At 32.2% G+C, this 20,867-nt stretch overlaps 1 protein-coding gene across 2 annotated transcripts in view; it reads right to left on the bottom strand.

Moving 5' to 3' along the window:
* The window catches only part of LOC124535548 (connectin-like), a 77,530-nt gene that overhangs the window by 8,976 nt on the left and 47,687 nt on the right, over positions 1 to 20,867 (bottom strand). The window contains exon 1 of one of the 2 annotated variants that reach the window (XM_047111775.1): positions 1,200 to 1,362. The exons of the other annotated variant lie outside the window; for it this stretch is intronic. The gene's annotated coding sequence lies outside the window, so the exon portion shown is untranslated. Of the gene's footprint in view, positions 1 to 1,199; positions 1,363 to 20,867 lie in introns of those variants that run through there. 2 annotated transcript variants of the gene reach the window in all.

Here is a 20,867-nt window from a genome sequence, read left to right as displayed (position 1 = left end):
TTACGACGTTAAGCACACTTAAAATGAATGAAAGTTGGGAAAAATGAAGTAAAACTTCAGTTTTTCGTATGCACAGAATGAGTTACCTTAAAAATGGTTTTTAACCTACTAATACAAAAATCTCGTCTTTCAAGACTCATTATTATATAGATCGAACATTTTAGACATCAATAAATTTCGACATGAAAAAATTCAAATAAAACTGCTGTATCATAAAATTTCACAAAAGCGCCCGAATTTAGGTTATTTAAACGAACGCATCTCGCATCTGTAGGAAGTGAAGATTGATGGAGAAATAACTGTTTACTTTGATATACATGCCACTTTCCCGAGATAAGTGTTGCAGGCTGGTTTAGGAATAGTAAAAAGGGAATGTCACTGTGCTGAAAGACGTTTTGGTATCGACGTATATTCATACAATAATGATAGAACGAGATTGAAAATCGATACGAGCTATCTATATTCTATTTTCGTGACGTAATTTTTTTGCATTTCTTGTGAAGATGAAATTATCTTACAAAGTAAATTTATTTTTAGTACGTCTGTAATTAATAAATGTAATGAGATTTCTATAGAGATATGTATAACATATTTAAAATGTTCACGTAATATATTGCGTCTAACAGGACCTCTACTTTTTTCGGACTATTATATATGTTAAAAAATGCATAAAATACCGAAAACTTTAATAAAATTCAAACAAAGTTAAATGAAAATCAGTATTATTTTATAAATAGTTTATGCAATTTTCAGAACTAGCTTTATTGTTTTCATAAAATCAATTTCTAATATAAGTTGTTGAACCACAATTAGTTAGTGCTCAGCTCAGAATGCCAATTATGGAGTTTCGTTTCAATGTTTATAAGTAATTTTATACATAATAAATAAATTATAATTAATTAATTAAAAAATATATTTTTAGTAAACAAAGAGTTGAACTTGTTGCATGACTATTAATTGGATTAACGATATCATTTTGTAGAAATAATATGAAATTTGAAGCCTAATATTGTGAAATACACAATTCCTGGTTTTCTCTAAAACAATATATAAATTAATATGTATATAATATATTGTATAAATAATCGACAGTTTGCAATCTACTAGATTTCGTAGTGTTTACAGAAATATCTTACATTGCTTTTTTCGAGTAATAAAACGTGCAAATCACACTTTATTAAACATTTATGAAAACTTACATTTTTTAAAAAATCTTTGTCAAACACAGCAATATGTACGTAGGATTTTGATCAATATATTCTATTAATAAGAGATATTCCTTTTGTATGGTATTTTTTGTTTAAGTAACCGTTAAATATTTGGCTCACAGACCCTTTTAGAAAACTCGTGAAAACGACTAATCCGGCGTAAACGCTCTTAATAACTGTCATAGCATATAATACAGTTTTCACGTCCTCGCAAATATACATATAATATGAATATAAATGACACAGATGTTTTGTAATAAGTTATACAATTATGTCGCTTTTATAGGTTTCATATAAAATTTCTTCACTTTTATGTAACTAACAGCTTATTACTAGTAAATTATCATATCGATTTAAACGTATTCGAATAACAATACATTCGATTATTCTTTTAGTCAATCGAATGCTGGAGCCAGAAGGTATTAACTCTTTTTGGCTCATTTTGAACGATTTAACGAGTCATGCTCATTTGGATCGATTTGACGAGTCATATATTATTTTTTATGAAAGGAACAAATTAATTACGCTTGCAGAATCCTCATTCCGTCCCTACTCGAAAAAAGTTGAGACTCGGAATTAATGAGCTTATACGATGCGTATAGGTTTCGAATTGATATATTCGTTTGTTCTCAATACCAAAGTGAATAATGTAGACGTATTCAATATTATTATATTTATTAAAATCGAGTTGAGATGGTCCCGTGACAGGCAAGCACCACTGAATATTCACGTGCTTAATTTGTATTTATAATTCTTCTCGAGCTCGTCAGTAGTGGAAAACATCGCGAGGAAACGAGCATGCGTCTAATTTCATAGAAATTCGGCTGGACAAAACAGCGTGGTAGAATATGTTCCAAACCCTCTCCTCGAAGGGGAAAGGAGGCCTTAGCCCAGTAGTGGGTAATTATAGGCTGTTGTTGTTGTTGTATTCAATATTAACATTCCTTATTCTATGACGTAAATATAAACAAAACAACTACATATTAAGATCAGTTCAAAGCATATCAAGATTTCGTGTAGATTACTAGAATAGTTAGAATATTCAACATCACAAAGCAACCACTTCTCGCTGTGAGTAAATTAATAGCCGCTCTAATGTACAACGTATATATTACGTACAAAATGCCACTTGACAATGATATTATCTACATAGATATCGAGAGTAGCGCTTCCCAGTGCCTGAAATCACTTAATTACATTCGCATGTCAATTACAAGGCTCGACGGAGATCCAATCAATCCGCCAGACAATACATGGTAACATTAATTGAGTTTCTAATACCAGTAAGCGCATTGTTACTCGCTTATGTCTTTTCAAAATGTTTCAAATTCCTTATTATCAAGTGTGTTCTACAATATTTTTTGTTTAACAAAGTCTTCATTTACGCAGGAGCTACTGGGTGCAATTTAACTTTTCTTGCTCCCTTAATCCGTTAGAACAATATGCCGACAGGATAGGAGGCAAGAGTCGCAAAACCAAGGTTCTACATATATGCTTTCCAAAGTAACACTTTCAGCTTGAAAAAAGTCTAAATCCGTTTTGCTTATGAGAATTTCTTACTATTTTATAGATATTATAAATAAATATTTTGTCCATCTGATGGTTCAGGAATTTGCCTGATTCCCATTATCCTGAACGCACAGACTTTAAATACAGATTCCTAAATTACAACAAATAGGTTCACGGTTATAGCAATCTTGAGTCTGAAACGACCCTTTTTAGTTCAGACTCAGTCAGGTCTTCTCACTGTTTATTTTTATAGTGATTGGTATTTAATTATACTTCGACGATAATTATAATTTTCGACGATAAATTTTAACTCAGACATAAACTCTTTCAAATATATTTCTTATTCATTACCCAAGCACATGAACAGATGTGCCTCGTAAGATAAGTGGTCTCGCCCACAAACACACGTAAACTCAGGTAAGCCACACATTACCTATGCGCTACCAGCTTGGGACCTAACTTATCACGTCCCTTGTATTTATAGCGTGACTGGCGCTTACACTTTGTATTGGAATACAACGTGACTCGTTTTTTCTTGTAACGTTAAATTAAAAATCTCATTTTCTGGTACGCAAGGGGACTATGTAAGTAAGGCAATGGAAAATGCGTCAATATTTGAACACCTACATGTGCCTATTGTACACTGTCAAGTATGGCTCCCGTCAAAAGTACGTAAGTCGTCACAATTATCGTCATTATACATTATAAATAAAAAATGTAACTAAAAGAAGAACCGACTTCAAACAAAACTATTTCTATTTTATCTATCTATTTTAAAACAAATGAATATGCACTAAAAAGTAATAAAAATAATTGCGTATTCAACATACTTTTTAAAATCCTCCTAAGTAAAATGAAATGAAAAATATTAGACTACTTAAAAGTCGATTTACGATTTTGTTCTTCCTTGGATTTTCGAGCTTTCTGTATAAAAATATCCATGAATATCGGTTTAGATAGATATATTATATACTTTTAATTATATATAGATAACCCGTCCCTGCGAATATGGTTAATTCTAGAAAAGGCGTTACAAAAATTAAACTTTACTTATTGTCCATGCTAAATGTGATAATTTAACATAACTTGAAATTTTATTTTAAATTACTAGCTGGGCCTTTACTATATGTTATTAATTCTATGTTAGACAGCTTTTGTGATATTATGTCGTTGGTGGGCGGCAGCTGATGTGACGGCGGAGTGATGGCATGAGTGAGTGCTGTGCGCGGTACTGGACAGTATTTGGACGTCGCAGCGTGATTTTATTATTATATAGACAATTCTGAAATAAGAGTACCCCAAGTTACTCTTACAACATCAGTTATTTGCTAGTGAAATTCCCGTCAAAATCGGTTCAGCCGTGCCAGAGATTAATAGGCCAAACAGATAAATTTACCGCGCGTATGCATTTAGTAAAAAACAGTTATATTAATATTACAAACAGATACTCCAATTTTATTATACGAATATACTAGTTTCATGTAAAGATATATGTATTTCACAGTCTACAAAACACGAAACACTGGGGAATATTCTGACAGATATAAAGGCAAAATAGTTTTGTGAGCACGCCCTTAAAAATAACATTTTCTGTTTAGTCTTTACGATTTATGTCATAACAATGTAACATACACAAAGTAGTTACGAAGATAAATGAGTTTTTAAATTTTTAAATGACTTACTGTGCCCACGACCTTGTAGGCGTTTGAATTAAACAAAAAAATATTAACGAGCCTAAGTTACTCCTTATTATATCAGTTATCTGCCAGTGAAAGTCCCGTCCAAATCGGTCCATCCGTTCCAGAGATTAGTCGGAACAAACAGACAGACAAAAATTGTAAAAAAATGTTATTTTGGTATATGTATCGTGTATACATACATATGCTTTGAGTAAAAAAGGGCTATTTTATTATTACAAACAGACACTCCAATTTTATTATATGTATAGATGTAGGTGGAATAAATGGGCCACATAATATTAATTGATCATTACCGGCCCTAGACTGGCGCTGTTAGAAATATTAACCATTCCTTACATCGCCAATGCGCCACTAACTTTACTAAGATGTTACGGACCTTGCGCTTGGGTTACACTAGCTAAATTACCCTTGAAACCGGACCGTATCAATATCATGTATTGCTGTTAAGCGGTATAAAATATGAAATTAGTCCTACCGTGACGGGTTAATATCCATACCATGTATTGCTGTTAAGCGGTAAGAATTTCTAATGATTCCTACCTCGACGGGTGAAGCACTATTTTTTTAAATAATGTTCTTAATAAAGTTATCCGTAACAGTACAATAACAGCCAGTTAACTTCCTACTACTGGACTAAGGCCTCCTCACCCTTTTGAGGAGAAGGTTTGGAACGACGAACGACATTGTCGACGATAATCTAATGCGGTTTTGTGGAATACACATGTGGTAGAATTTCTATGATATTAGACACATGCCTTTTTCACCGACGAGCTCGAGATGAATTATAAACACAAATAAAGCACATGAATTTTCAGTGGTACATAAATGTTCTAACCACTGGGTCATCTCGACTCATTGGGCCGTCTCAGACCATCTCCGTAAGAGTACAATATTTAAAAAAATTAACTAACATCCCACGTCGTATTACGTTCCATATTCTACAGGCCATAAAATATATTGTTTACATTAAACGATCCATATAGAAGCAGGTACCATTTCGGATTAAACATTAATCACTTATAGAGGTGGACGAACTTTGTTTATGGTGCACTTCCGTGTATTGTTAGTGAGCAATATTGGTCTTTATTTTAATAGCCATACCCACTCCAGATATTAAATTTCTATGGCCGTTGAAACAGCAATTTAGCATAAAAGCGTTAGCGCATAATATATTGGAAATAAATTAGTTATATTACTGATATCAAACCGATACAGTGGGTGGGCCAAATTTTTTTCTTAAAACGTACCTAACACGTCTTTAAATCAAACTCAAATTAAAATATAATTTGTTCGATTTTAATTTTAACTTTCATGCGGAAAATCTCTAGTTTACTTTGAAAATAAATTTGTTGCTTTATTTAGACTTACATTCATGTGTAGTTGGAATATTCATCCTGAAAGAATAACTACCGAACGTCGTCCGTTATTCATTAATGCCTCCTGTGAGTTGGATACTGTCCAAAATTTTGGTAAAAATTTTATAGACGAATTCCTAGTGAAGGTCTATCAGAAGAAATTGGGAATCATTTTAAATGAATTAACACAATCATTAAAATAAACAGTGTAAATATAGACAACAACAACTACATCCTGTAAATTCCCACTGCTGGGCTAAAGGCCTCCTCTCCCTTTGAGGAGAAGGTTTGGAACATATTCCACCACGCTGTTCCAATGCGGGTTGGTGGAATACATATGTGGCAGAATTTCTATGAAATTTGTCACATGCAGGTTTCCTCACGATGTTTTCCTTCGCCGCTGAGCACGAGATGAATTTTAAAGACAAATTAAGCACATTAATCAGCGGTGCTTGCCTGGGTTTGAACCCGCAATCATCGGTTAAGATGCACGCGTTCTAACCACTGGGCCATCTCGACATAAATATAGAATTCAGTGCAAATTTCCTGTCGATGGTTTTTACGCTAATAGTGTTAACTATACTTCATTCTGTGGTTCTAAATAAAATAAAATATTTATGCAAACTTACTAATACTGCTCGTTCTGCATAGATATTTAGAAAATATTATATTAAATTACTATTTCATGAAAATCGAATCGAAATTGTTTTTATTTAAAATAACTGTGAAATGTAATAGATACACAATTAAACTGTTTGAAAGTATAGTCCACTTGAATAGATAGATTACGAGCAGTTTTTTTTTTTTGTGACAAAGGTATTATCTCGATAACTAGTACAGTCACTTACAAGATAGATATCATTTATTATTGTAAAATAATTTTGTAAAGACAGAAAATCGATATTAAGCTATCTAAATTACATCAGTATTTAATATGTGTGCATATGTATAATTCTTCGTGGTCGAGTAGTGTGTACACCGGTTTTCATGGGTACGCCACTCTGAGGTCCCGGGTTCAATTCCCGGCCGAGTCGATGTAGAAAATTCATTAGTTTTCTATGTTGTCTTGGGTCTGGGTGTTTGTAGTACCGTCTTTACTTCTGATTTTCCATAACACAAGTGCTTTAGCTACTTACATTGGGATCAGAGTAATGTATGTGATGTTGTCCCATATTTATTTGTCAAACATATGTATGTGTCGCAAAAAACTACTATTCTTGAAATAAAAGAGTTGTTTCTGAGAACTATAAATGAGTAAGAAAAGTAGTGACAGACAAATCAAAGAACATAATTTTATTATGGTAATGCAAGTTTGTGCGAATTAACAAAAAGTTTAATTTTTATTCCTTAACGTTTTGCGAATTTATACTATATTTTATTGAACTGCTTTCTGAAGGAACAACTGCCAAACCTCGTCCATTATTCATTAATGCCTGCAGCAACTTGGCTGCTACCCAACGATTTAAGTTACATTTTACACTTGAATTTCTTCATTTATCAAAACTTACGGAATAGTTTCCGATGATAAGTTTAATGAAAATAATATTTGTAATATTACAAAAAAAAACATATATTATATAATTCAATTAAAGAAAGTTACTATTGCTGATATTTTATAAAATATCAACAATATCATCAATATACACTACTTTACTTTTCTACTTTACTGTATTATTATTTCGGTAATAACAGAACACCTACATAAACAAAGCAATAGTTCTTAATGAAATACAAAAATCTTTACGGCGTCGATTTTAATTAAATCTCAGTTTGAAACAAAAATCCTTTAATTTCACTATAGGAACGCTAACTCCGCAAACGGCCTACCTAATTTTATCATTTTAATTAGCGTTGTAACGAGAAAAATTATGATTTTTGTATCAACTCCCGCCAACCATGGTCGATAAAGTAAACTTTTAAACTGGTACAGCAATAAAAAGTTATAGTGTTGGTGTTTCAAAAAAACTAATGATTGATTGATACCCAAGCTTGTCTTAACAAAGACGAGTAGGACAGTTTTTTACATTAAATTTAATCTGTAAGACTTGCCAGCATTCAATTAAAATTTTTAATTTAGTCTTCACTAGAAATGCTTCTCGGCAGCGTCCAATGCAATAAGCTAACAGGGATATTATTAAACTAGTTACGGTGCAGTCAATCGGGTAGTCAATCTAAGTGCAACGTAGGGTGAGTATGGTTTCTGCAATGCTTAATGCTAACTTATAAATATATTGTAGCTTCTTTAGTAATATTGGATTTATTCCTTTTACTGTCAGACTATGAGACGTCATATAGAAATCTGAAAATATCATACATTCCGTTTTACAATTAGAATGAACTAAATCGTAATATAAAAGCGAATCAAGAAACAAATAAAAAGTTTCACATAGATTTTATTTTCATCATTTACCGATACTTTACACTTTTCAAGCGTACAAAAAAGGTATATTATCACTTAGGAAATCTAACACCTGACACAGCTTCCTCCGTCCCCCACCTCTCAACTCGGGACAAGCCGCGAGCAGAAACTAGTAATGCAATAACTGTCAAAAAATAGTCTTATTTATTCCAGATAACCTTTAGCTATATCATAAAAAATATCACAACTATTTACTGACAATTTTACAGTTCATATGAACTGTAAAATTTTATTTTATATCAAATATTATATTTCAACCCGATGATAATATCTCAAAGTATTCGATTTTATTAAGATACGACTAGTATACAATACTCTTAAATGAAGCTACTGAATACATTACTAAAACAAACACCAATTAATTTATGGTTTCACTACAGTGCACTTCGCTTCGTTTTTTTCTTTATTGCACCTCGGATCGCTCTCGTAAAAATGAATTCATGATGTAATATGATCGATGATACGAAAGGGAGCATAGCGAGGAAAGATAACATTACCGATTACTGAAAATAAAATTCCAAAGTTCGACTCCGTAAAATTCTCTGAATGGTCATCCGTGTAATTGATTTCCTAGAAGATTTATTAAACGAAGGAAAGGATTAGGATTGAGACGGGTAAGCAAAGACCACTTTACTTCTTTGATATTATTTAATAAGATATCTTTTAAGGATACGGCACGGGTGGGATTCTTACTCCTAATGTTTCTCTATACTAATATTAAAAATGTGAAAGTAACTATGTCTGTCTGTCAGTCAGCGAGGCCGGGCGACTAGTTATTTATATCTTTGAAAAATATAGCCTACGATATATTGACAGTATTTTAATGTCCCACGACTGATTAATAATAATGAACGCAAATTAAGCACATTAAATTTGTGTATTGTTTGCCCGGATTTATACGATCCCATATCCGATGGGAAAAGGGGTGAATCCAAGAAAAATGTCTCAACCACTGGTCCATCATTGATCATAAATGGGCATGTTACATTTAAAAAAATAATAATCAAAAATTGGATTTATTTTATCCATATTTTGTTGTGATTGTATTGTCACCAGATCCAAAATAGCTTGCAAAATTTTAGCTCAATCTGGTAGAACTGGTCTCAAACTCGATTACTAGTTTAGACCCCCAGACACTAACAGGTGATGTCAAAAAAAAGCTCGTAAAAATAGAAAGGATATGGATAAAAATAAATATATTTTAACTCCTGAGGCAATTCACAAATAAACGCCAATCGATAAATGTATGGCTATAGCCGTCAACTTAAGCCTAAAAGAATATTCAACTACTTCAGAGGTTGTTAAAATAAATCAAGTTTAATGTTTTAAGTAGATAAGAAACTTTAAAGAGACATAACTCGGATTTAAAATTGATAGCGCAAAAATATACTAAAACGTGATCTCGCCCACTCACACAGACTTGTTCGCCTATCATGCTAAGTTAGGCGACCAAGGATCAAGATAATTACTATACCGACGTATTTGACACTTACGATTAAATTGTTTTCTACCAAATATAATGCAGAATCAAGGAATATACGATTATCAAATAGGTTTTCACAAGTTTTATAACACGATTGAATAAAATATTTAGTTACCAGATTGCGAGGTAAATACAATTACAATTCAATTAGTATTTGTGCTGCGTAAAAAACCAACGAATACTAGCTCCAAACATTTTAACATTATCAATATAATATTATGTAACATTTCATCGTATATCATGACCGGACAAAAAGCAGAAGCAGCTTAAAGAAATAAAAGGGTATCTAAGTTGTACTAGTCTTCTTTGTATATCATGACCGGACAAACAGCAAAAGAAGTTATGAGTATGAAATTTAATTTTTTAATTAATCAAGCTCGATAAAAATAATCGAGGTTTTAGCCTATGTAAAAATCGCCGAAATCATGGTAGTATTTGAAATACAGAATAAAATGCTGTCACAAAAGTTGAGTTCATATTTCCTGGTAACAAATAAATGTATATATGTACATATGTATATATAACACAACAATAACACGTTGAGTTCGTGCATTTGAATATTTTTCTGATAGGAATATGAATTAATAGTTTTATACCCGTCAAATGCACTCGATGTCGCCCCGATAAATAAATCTACAAAATAAAAATGCAGCTCGCTTTGCTGACATATCCAGTACAGGCTTTTATTATAAGCGCACCAAGAGTTATAACGCTGTACATTTTAGTATCGCTCAAATGTATTCAGAATCTACTGCTATCAGTGCATTTCGGAAATTGTCGAGTCATTGAAATAACAATCTTATACCATAGTCGGAAGGTTTACTGTGTACTTAGCTATTAATATGCATTTAGCAAATATATGAACGTATGTGTTGGTGTTCCTAACTGCGGGCGGTGGATTTCCAACTCACTTCAACTTCACACAAAATTCACTAGCGGTTTTTATAACTGTAGAATTTCGTATAAATTTTAATCGTTGAATGGCACAAGTTGGTACCTTGAAACTACCTACTGATTAAATTTGCCTTCATTTTAAAAGAAATTCTTATTTCTAGGTTGAATTAAGTATTTTTTTTTAATCTTGTAATAAATATAAATACACATATATGTATATAGCTCATCTTATGTGAAATATATAACATGGTTATGTTCTATATATTTTTTACATTTCCAAAAATATTATTTACTTAACATTCAACGACCCTGTATCGCAAAACTCGGAATACTAATAATATGTTCAATAGTGAGAAACTTAAACCTCAACCTCGATTCAGTAAGAAAAATAACTAATTATATATTTAATGGTATTGCACATTATTCTATGAAAATAACCAAATAGGTATATACTGTAAATTTATATTGTCACAAGTTCATAGCAATTAAAGCGTGCCATTGACACACAACTGAAATTATTTTGTTTAAATCCTTATAATTACTTATAGTTCCCCTGCATAACCAGCCCCTGTTTTAAGTACGCATTCACAATAATCAAATATAATATATTCGTTAATCAAATAAGCTCATAAAAGCTCCTTTTTTTTTAATGTAATGTAGATTCTATGTAAAACCGGCAAGAAACTCGACAGTTACTCTTTTTCACCATTTTAAGTAAATATGCCAAAATTTATCAAAGTTTTTTATCACGAGCTTTAATTTTTTCTCCTACCTATCCAAAAAAAAATTTTTTTATATATAAAAAAAGGTTCTATATATTCTAATTATAAAAATTTAGATTGATTAGACTAAAAATCTTTCTTTTATTTCCAAACTGGTTTGTTTATTCGAACTAATGAATAGAGGCTAGAAAAAGAATAAAATATGCTTAAAAGCTCAAAAAACAACTTTCGTCATTCCTTAATTGATCATTAAGAAATACGACAACGCAATAGACGAATAAACGTAAACAGTATAAAGTATAGTACGACACAACTTAGATGTAGCATCGGCAAATTCAAAAAACCTATTACTGCCGAATTATACAACCAATAGAAATAGCTCCCTATAGCGCCAATCAACGCTATTCGTCGCTATAGATAATCGTAAAATCGACGTGTCAAATTGACGAATATATTAGGTCATAAGTATTACAAGTTATTACGTTTGTGTAAAGATCATATTCACATAAGAAATAAGTATTGATAATTTGGGAGAGCGTACTTAATTCGGATGTGATCGGTTTTACGAATTTTGCCGATGCTACATCTAAGTTGTGTCGTAATATACACAGTTCACTGTTCTTCATTGCAGAGTGTAAAGCGACATGTGTTTAAAGTTTTAATTTATTGTTCAAGAAAACAGAGAACAAGTTACTTGCAGTTAACTAATGTTGTTTAAGTTGGAAGTTAATGTAATGGATACGATAAAGTATTATGTGTACAAATAAGTTTTAAGGGATTTTTTTTTATTTTGAATTTTTATTTAGAAAATCTGGTAAAGTGTATATTATTCAAAATGTTGCCCGTCGCTTTGTATTACCTTTGCCCATTTTTCAGGCAGCTTACGAATACCGCGTTTAAAAAATTCCTCATCTATCTCACGATCCAATAATCAAGCCAAGTTTTCAAATTTTCGTGAAAAGTAAAGTGCTGCTCAGATAGCGCATGAGTCACTGACCGGAACAAGTGGTAATCCGAAGAAGCAATGTCTGGTGAATATGGCGGGTGTGGTAGGACATCCCAGTTCCGTGCCTCTAAAGTTTCCTTGACAACTTTAGCAACATGTGGCCGAGTGTTATCGTTCTGAAAGATGACTTTGTTATGTCTTTTGTCATATTGGGGTTGTTTCAGCTTTAATATTCGCCTCAATTGCTGTCGATAACGTTCCCCAATGATGGTTTCGTTAGGCTTGAGTAGCTCATAGTAGATAACTCCAAGTTGATCCCACCAGATGCACAGCATTATCTTCTTGGCATGAATATTGGGTTTGGCCGTCAAAGTTGAGGCATGGCCGGGCTTACCCCAGGATTTTCTGCGCTTCGGATTATCGTATTTGATCCACTTTTCATCTTCTGTCACTATTCGATGCAAAAAACTCTTCCGGTTTTGTCTTTGGAGTAGTTGTTCGCACGTGAAAAAACGGCGTTCGACGTCACTCGGTTTGAGTTCGTGCGGAACCCAATGTCCTTCTTTTTGCACCATACCTAATGCCTTGAGATGGCTTGAAACCGTTTCTTGAGTCACTCCTAAGGTTTTAGCAAGTTCCTCAAGAATTTGGCATGAATCTTGGTCCAGTAATGATTTTAACTCAGCGACTTCAAACTTTACTGACCACCCATCGCGTTCTTTATCACTGTTGTCAAAGTTACCACTTTTAAGACGTCGAAACCAATATTCGCATGTTTTTATTGATGGAGCATAGTCTCCATACGCTTCACGTAGCTGTCGATGCCCTTCAGCTGCATTTTTCTTTAAGTTGAAGCAAAAAAGAAGTGTTTCCCGCAAATGCTGTTTACTTGGCACAAAAGTTGACATTGTTGAAGCTCAAAAATGCGTGTCGTTTACACTTCAACGTAGTAAATGTTCCTAGGAGAGGATAACGGACATGTTTTAACATGGATACACAAGTTTCAAGATAGTCCAATGCGATGTAGTACTAGTTATGCCATCTTTTATAAACCCCTCAAAACTTATTTGTACACCTATTAATTAGCCAATTCCTTAGGGAAAATAATTCAAAGAAAGGTTTAAGAACTTCAAATACACGATGTGTACGTACATCAATTAATTTATTTTTAAAAATTCCGACCTCCATGGTCGAGTAATGTGTTCATGGGTACACCACTTCGAGGTTTCGGGTTTTATTCCCGGCCGAGTTGATAAAAATAAAAAATTTAACAGGAAGAAAAACCGACTTCAAACAAAAGACTATTTCGAAATAAATAAATATGCACTAAAAAGTAATAAAAATAATAGCGTATTCAACATATTTTTTAGAGTCCTCCTAAGTAAAATGAAATAAAAAATATTAGACATACCTATACATTATCAAAAGGCACTAGGATTATATACAATGCAAAGTACTTATAATACCTAAAAAAATAAACATTCTTGTATATAACATAATATATACGATGAATCTTGTTGTAATAGTGAAAATGTGATCCGGTAAAATAGAGAAAACTTTCAGCTATAAAGTATGAGAGGCAACGAAAACTTAATTGAAATTATTACTGTTATAGAACTATTACCTTCGTCTGGTACAGCGACGCTTCAAAAGCGCTTGAGAAAGTGAGAAGAGTACTTGAGTCTACTTGAGTTATGTATATTATGATTGATTTTATTCTTAACTTAAAATGAAAATACTATTTAACAATTGTTCTTTTTTTAAATAACTGATTAGTCAACCAGTTTCTGAAAAAGATACGTAATTTATTGACATAACATCACATATTTCCGTAAAACGGAGATCAGAATATCTGTCTTATATATATTCTATCAGTGGTAACAGCATGGTTAACTAAGCTACAAAAAAACTTGCGCTGAATAGGTTAGGAGATCTTAGGTCTCGGGTTATTTACAAGCTGTTACTCATATTACACTTTTCAAGATGTAAGTTATGTATCATATACTATTCGCATATATAATCACAAAGTAATGTGAATGAATTGTATTCATTTTATTACAAAAACATACTGACATTCCTTCATCTGACTAGCTTCATCTAAATTATTGATAATACTCAAAGCTGGAGGCTTCCCGTAGTAATTGACTAAAAGCAAAACTTAGTTAAGTATTCCTTTTACGTTGTCCAAGTACACAGAAAGGGACGATTATTTTTTTTTATATTGGATTGGAATATTCATTTAAATTATTCAATAACTTCTCGTTACTAACTAACATTAAACAAGCTTCATAGTATTGTAATTGTCAGCGGTTAATTTTCACAGGAATAATGATGAACGTGTGATAAGTTAAACGGAATACGCTATTACACAATCAAGAACATTCGCCATTTAGCTTGAAGCAGTAACATCTCTTTGATAGAAATATTAACCATCCCTTTCAAGCCTCAATACCACCAATCCATCAGATATCCTTCCGCTAAACAGCAATATTAATATTGTGTCCAATTTAAAGGTTTAGTGAGCCAGTGTATCTACGGGCATAACGGTTGATATTTACATGACAACGTATATGGGAATTAGTGTTTATGATACGTTTATTTACCATTCAGAGTCCATTTGCCCATCCTCCTACATAAAATACAACAAATACATTTTTTGTCAACGTATTATCAATTGAAACATTTCACAATATATATTTATAAGCCCAATGCTAACGACGAACAGAAATATTTCAAATAAAGTGCAAAATTGTACTTTAAAAGAACTAATAAATCATCGAAAACTCGGCGGCGTTTGTTTCTTATCCTTCATAGCTTCCAACGTCAAATATCGAGATATCTCTTTTGTTTTATATCGAACAAAAACCATCTGGATTTCGAAGGCGTTGAAATTCTAGTTACGTAAAGTAAAGCCCGTTACATACTATTGACTCGTGTAGTCCCCGGTGACTATTTCTTTTTTCTTTGTACTATTTCATGTGCTCGCTACGTCTACATGTCAGATTTATTTGCCAAAATGTCTGAATCTAAAATGAAAAGCTTCACATGATAAACAGACTCGAATTTTTTTTAAAATCCATGTCAATGTTAATACAGATACACAATATTTGTAACATTTTCCAGTGTTCCATATATTTAACTTTGATTGGAGTAAAGCAACTTCCACACCGATGTCGTAGCTTTACCTTTGATTGTAAGAGTTTTGCGCAAGACTATTATTAAAATTGAAAACAGCTGCATTTTTACTTGCAATATATTCGAAGTGATGAAGGCGAAGCGAAACATTTTCCTTTTCGCTGTAATTCCTTCGACTGCAAACGAGTCGCGTATTTCCATTGCAAAATATTTTCTTTAAGCGGTTTCAAATTTATGACATCGTATTTTGATGGTATTCTTTTTTCAAATCAATATACAATTCGATCTTAATTTAAAATAAAATATAAGAGAAAGTAGATGTAATTAAAACATTTCGTTCGGCGTTTTCCTTTGTATCTAAATGTAATATATGTCATAATACACTGTTACGTGGGAGCTGTCGTGAGAGCGCTTTTCAAGCCCCGGCTTTATGAAAGTCCGAAATACAGAGAATTTATAGCCCACCGGCGACTCGGCAAAGCACTGGATATTAGGTAACCTAAGTCATAACATCTTACGTACAGCGAAAATGGATAAAATATGTATATAAAGAAAATTAAATTTCTTCTATTCCGTTATATTTTCTAACTTTGATATACGGAATATAAGTATAGTATAGTATAGTTTAAAAAATAAGTGAAGTATTAATATAACTGAAGAAAAAACGGCTAAACCAAGACATACTTATATATCTTAGCTGGTGCGTAAACATTGTTTTCTCTATGCCCGTCACAACTGATTTAACGTTCGATAATGTAGTCACCGCCCCTAACGTCTATTTTCGTAACTATTGATGTAATTATCTGCGACCGATTGTTACAAATAAAAACCATAAAATATTCAATAACAATATTCTTTTTTATTTTTATGTTATAGGTGACAAATGAGCAGGTGGTTTGCTTGATGGAAAATGATTACCACCGCCCTTGGACAACCGCAACACCGGAGGGCTAAGACGTGCTTTGCCGACGTTCAAGGAAAGAATACGCTCTTTTCTGAAGGTTTCCCAAGTCGTAGTGCGTTGCCGGCGTCGTATCGGTGCGGAAAAATCGCCAACGACAGCTGATTCCACAGAATGTTTGAAGAGGCAGAAAATATGTTAAGAATCGCGGTGTTGTGGATTTGTATAGATTTATAATTGGAGAGTCTTAAATTTCGTTAATTAAATGCTCAATGTCTTATGACCAAAGCAATTATGCACCCGTATATTATTGATAATGCATAAACTTATCAATTATGTGCAGTTCAATTAGAGTTAGATATTAATTAATTGAATGGTCTCACTAATATAATTATAGTGTTTATTGACTGTTAAATTAATAAAGTACCCATACACTCAAATATGAGTGTGGTATCTTTATTAGTTTTAATATAAAGGACTCGCTTCATAAAACTAATCATAAGTAAATAAAATTTAAAATGAAGCTAGGTTGGTTTTCTGTCTATGATGATAAGAGAACAAAGAATCAATGATGTATTTTTATTTAGTTTATTATTATAATTTCACAGGAGTATAAAGACGTATCTCCAAATGCAGTAAAGAATTAATGTGCTTTTCTATTATTAAAACAAAAAAGAATTGGAAAATCCGTAAGTATTAAGACGACTTATACAAAGACTTATTACGCTCATTGAGTCGAAGAAAAATCAATTCTTCTTATTGCCAAATCTCAAAATTAGTAACAATTCATTTTTGTAAATTACAGAATTGATCTTCGTTACATTATATTTACATACTATGATGATTCCGTGAACTAACAGGATTATAATAATAATATCTTATGCTTCGCATGCAAGTATAGAACAAATATATGAATCACAGCTTGTTAAAATTCTACTACTGATCAAACTTTTTTCTACTCTTAAAGAGAAGGTATAGAGCTTATTCCGGAACACGCGAATAAGATATAAAAAAATTTAATGCAACAAAATATGTTTTTCACGATCTTAATATGTACCAAAATTCCGATCTTCAATACAGATTACAGATATCTTTTGGACTAGCCCAACAATTGTAATAAATTATTTTTTATATTTACTTGAAACAATATACAGTGATAACTGTATCTTTAATGATAGCTGCTCGTCGAGTCATTATTTCCAGAACGACATCACAACTTTAACAGAACCCCTTGTAGGGTCGACATCCGCTATTGATAGCGTTTTAACTGTTGTATTTTTATCTAAACTCATATTATTTATTTTTAAACGTTTAAGTTCTTTAAGTATTTTCTCAAACACACCGCGGGAAGTTCTCGATGCACTTACAGAACAATCTTCTTATAGAATTAGCTTCGAAAAGATCCTGCAAGTGCATTATAGAGAAAACACTTTTAAGCTAATCTGAAGAGTGCCTGTTTTAAATTATAAATTTTATTTTATTAAATTAAATTCATAAAGTATACGTTTCATTATTTTATATTTATTTCGTTTCACAAAATACGCATTCATAGCACGAAAAAAAAAAAAAACAATCACAACGTGTTCAAAAAAAAGGTCTGTGAATATTGTTATTCTGCCGAAGCCATCACTTTCAAATAAAAAAATGAATTCACACATTTTATCATAGCAATAAATTTTATTATAAAAATATTTTTTCATACTCAAAATTCGTTGTCGGATTAGAAAAAAAAAATCCTTAAAGAGCAAAACTTTTTGATTTCTTAATACAGATAAAAATAATATTTAACAACTTGCCAATGTTGTTAAATGTCTCTTAAATATATAGTTTTGTTTTAGTGTCAGGTGCGGCGCACGCCACACATTGTCCGTAGATCACGATATGAGGATGCTTTTTTAACAGTTGTTTAGACACATTAAAGCGAGTGCCTAAAATTTTTATGTACAGTCAATGCGCTGGTTTTGCTAGATGGAAATTAATTAAATTTGATAACAAATGAGGCGTCTAATAATAGTTTAGTTGCGTTAACAAAATATGCATTCACCTACAAACAAAAGAACAATATAAAATATTTTCATTTCATGGAATCTTATTAACAGAAAAAGAGGTGTCGTTTCCCATTACCAGGATATTGTTTTCGTCGAGACAAAAACGTTCTGTATAAAAATATACATTAGTCAATCAAACAGTATTGCAGTCATCAACCTATTCATCGAATACAGATATACTGACATCCACTTTTAAAGTACCAAATAAAAAAGCTTACATAAAAATTGTTTGTTTATCGTGTGCGTTGCATGCGGCCTCGAGGCCTTTTATTTGCCTACCCCCAAAATTAGAAGTGACTTTCTATTCAACAGTTGCTGAATATTTACGAATGACCTTAATCCTATTTCGGCGGAGCATACTTCTGAAATACACCAACCATACCGTTCGACAATTCTGATTCTTACCCTGACGTCACACAGGCTAAATTTGCGTACACCAAAACTGTTAATCGGCTCGTAGCTGTATGTGTCACAAGTCATAAAATACGTGTTTATTCGTATGGTCATAGCGCAATGTGGATTGATTTCTAATTTCGTACCCCATGACATCATGGCCATACAATCAGACAGCTGGACGCGTATGAAACATTTGAGTCATCCCTACGTATTAATTCAATATGCGTTCTCTAGGTCAAGAATGAATATGAAACATATTAATATAGTTTGGATTATTTTAAATTATTTATTTATTTAATGGTGAGATGGTCTTATAAAACATGTGAATCTTCACTGAAATTTAAGAATCCAAACCAGAGTTCTTACCGCTTAGTCGTATAGTAGAGTTGTTTGTGCTTATAATTGAGTTCAAGCAAGATTGTAAGACCGTAAGGAAACTTGTATGTGTTGGATGAAATTGCGCCACCCGTGTTGTCACCGACACGCTTTTGATCATCATGTTAAGCTTATAGCTCCAAGCCTTAGTCTCAAAGTGAGAAAACCTTTATCAGTAGTGGAACATTTATAGGCAGTCACAATATAAAATTTAGGTAGTGAGATATAGTCCCTACTGCTGTTTATATTTTTATCTTATGCATTTTTGACTTAAGAGTATAAAGGATAAATATTTTTTGAAAAACACACTGATTATAACAAGAGTTTTCTTATATTGCATAGATATTTAATATCTTACATATAATATTATATTAATATAGTATTGGAATAAAATATATTAATTCATAATGCCATGTTGTTATCACGTCTAAACAATGAACTACAAATGCATAATAATGTATATTATTACAGCCTTACTTTATCGAAGAACACAGGAAGTAGAACAGATTGCCTATCCTATTATTGTTTAAACAGCAAATATTTATTTATTAATAGCTTTAAAGGTCAGATATTTTACATATAACTAATAATACTGTACCAAATAACTGGCTTAGATCCAGTTGTTGCATCATGTATGAAATTGTTTCAAATGCAATGCACATATAGGAAATACAGAATAATCGATCAAGTGCACGGAGAGATAAACTTAATACTGGATATTTGTAATCATATTTACAGATTACAATTGCAGGATGTGTATTATATGAGACTAAACACACCAGACATTAAACAATAGTTCACACGGACAACTGATTTCTAAATTCGTCGCAGTGAGATCACCAGAAACTTTAGCTGCGCCATCAATAAACGACAATAATGGGCAAAGTCTTTACGCGGAATCGGTAACAAATCTAGAGAAAAATTTATACGTAAATCTCCCACGGGAATCTATTTGATTGTCAGATCGCTCACTGAGAATCGTGACTTTATTACTTCAATTGTCCAATAAAAGGTTTATTATTATTATTAGAATCTCTATTGTCCATTAAAATGATAAGAGGCTTGGTGATCTAGTGAATAAACATCTGGAGTAATTATAACTAACGAGCTACAATTTTATCAAGGCGATACACAGTTGATTTTCTGTACTTTAGTTTTAATGACAGCAATGATGACGACGACAGTTCTATTTTCTCATTTAAAACATAAAAGCGAGATGTTGTCTCGTCAGCAAAACCGTCGCTTTAAAATGGAAAGCTGGAACTGTTCCATTTATTATCGTAAAGCGGGAAATCTCTCTTGATTTTTTTCCCTAAACGAAATTTCCAACATCGACATTCAAAAATTCTATTTCACAAAATCCAATTTGTAATGTACGCTAGCTTACCTTGGAACTTATAAGGCGTTTTGTCTTTATTTGCTTTTGACATTTTCGTTTTCAAGGTCAGAAAAATATTTAAAATGTTATGCCATTGTGTATTTTGCCGATTTAGTGAACGTGAAGATAAATTATGGTTGCAATAACTCATAAAATGGTTTCATACTTAAATAAAATTTTATGATAATTAGAATCAATAACAGTAAATAAGGTGCTAGAGCATTGGAAAATAATATCTAGTAATCATCCCACTGCTGGACAATGTCTATCACTTGGAACATGTTCCACCCCAGTGGCAATAGAGTTTAGTGAATAAACATATAACGAAATTACATCCGACACTTACAAGTCCCCTCACGAAGTTTTCCTTCATCACCGAATACGAGATGTATTCGATG

This window comes from Vanessa cardui, chromosome 15 (genome assembly GCF_905220365.1).
Source record: "Vanessa cardui chromosome 15, ilVanCard2.1, whole genome shotgun sequence".
Classification (NCBI taxonomy): Eukaryota; Metazoa; Arthropoda; class Insecta; order Lepidoptera; family Nymphalidae; genus Vanessa; species Vanessa cardui.
This window is presented reverse-complemented; position numbering and strand designations above follow the sequence as displayed.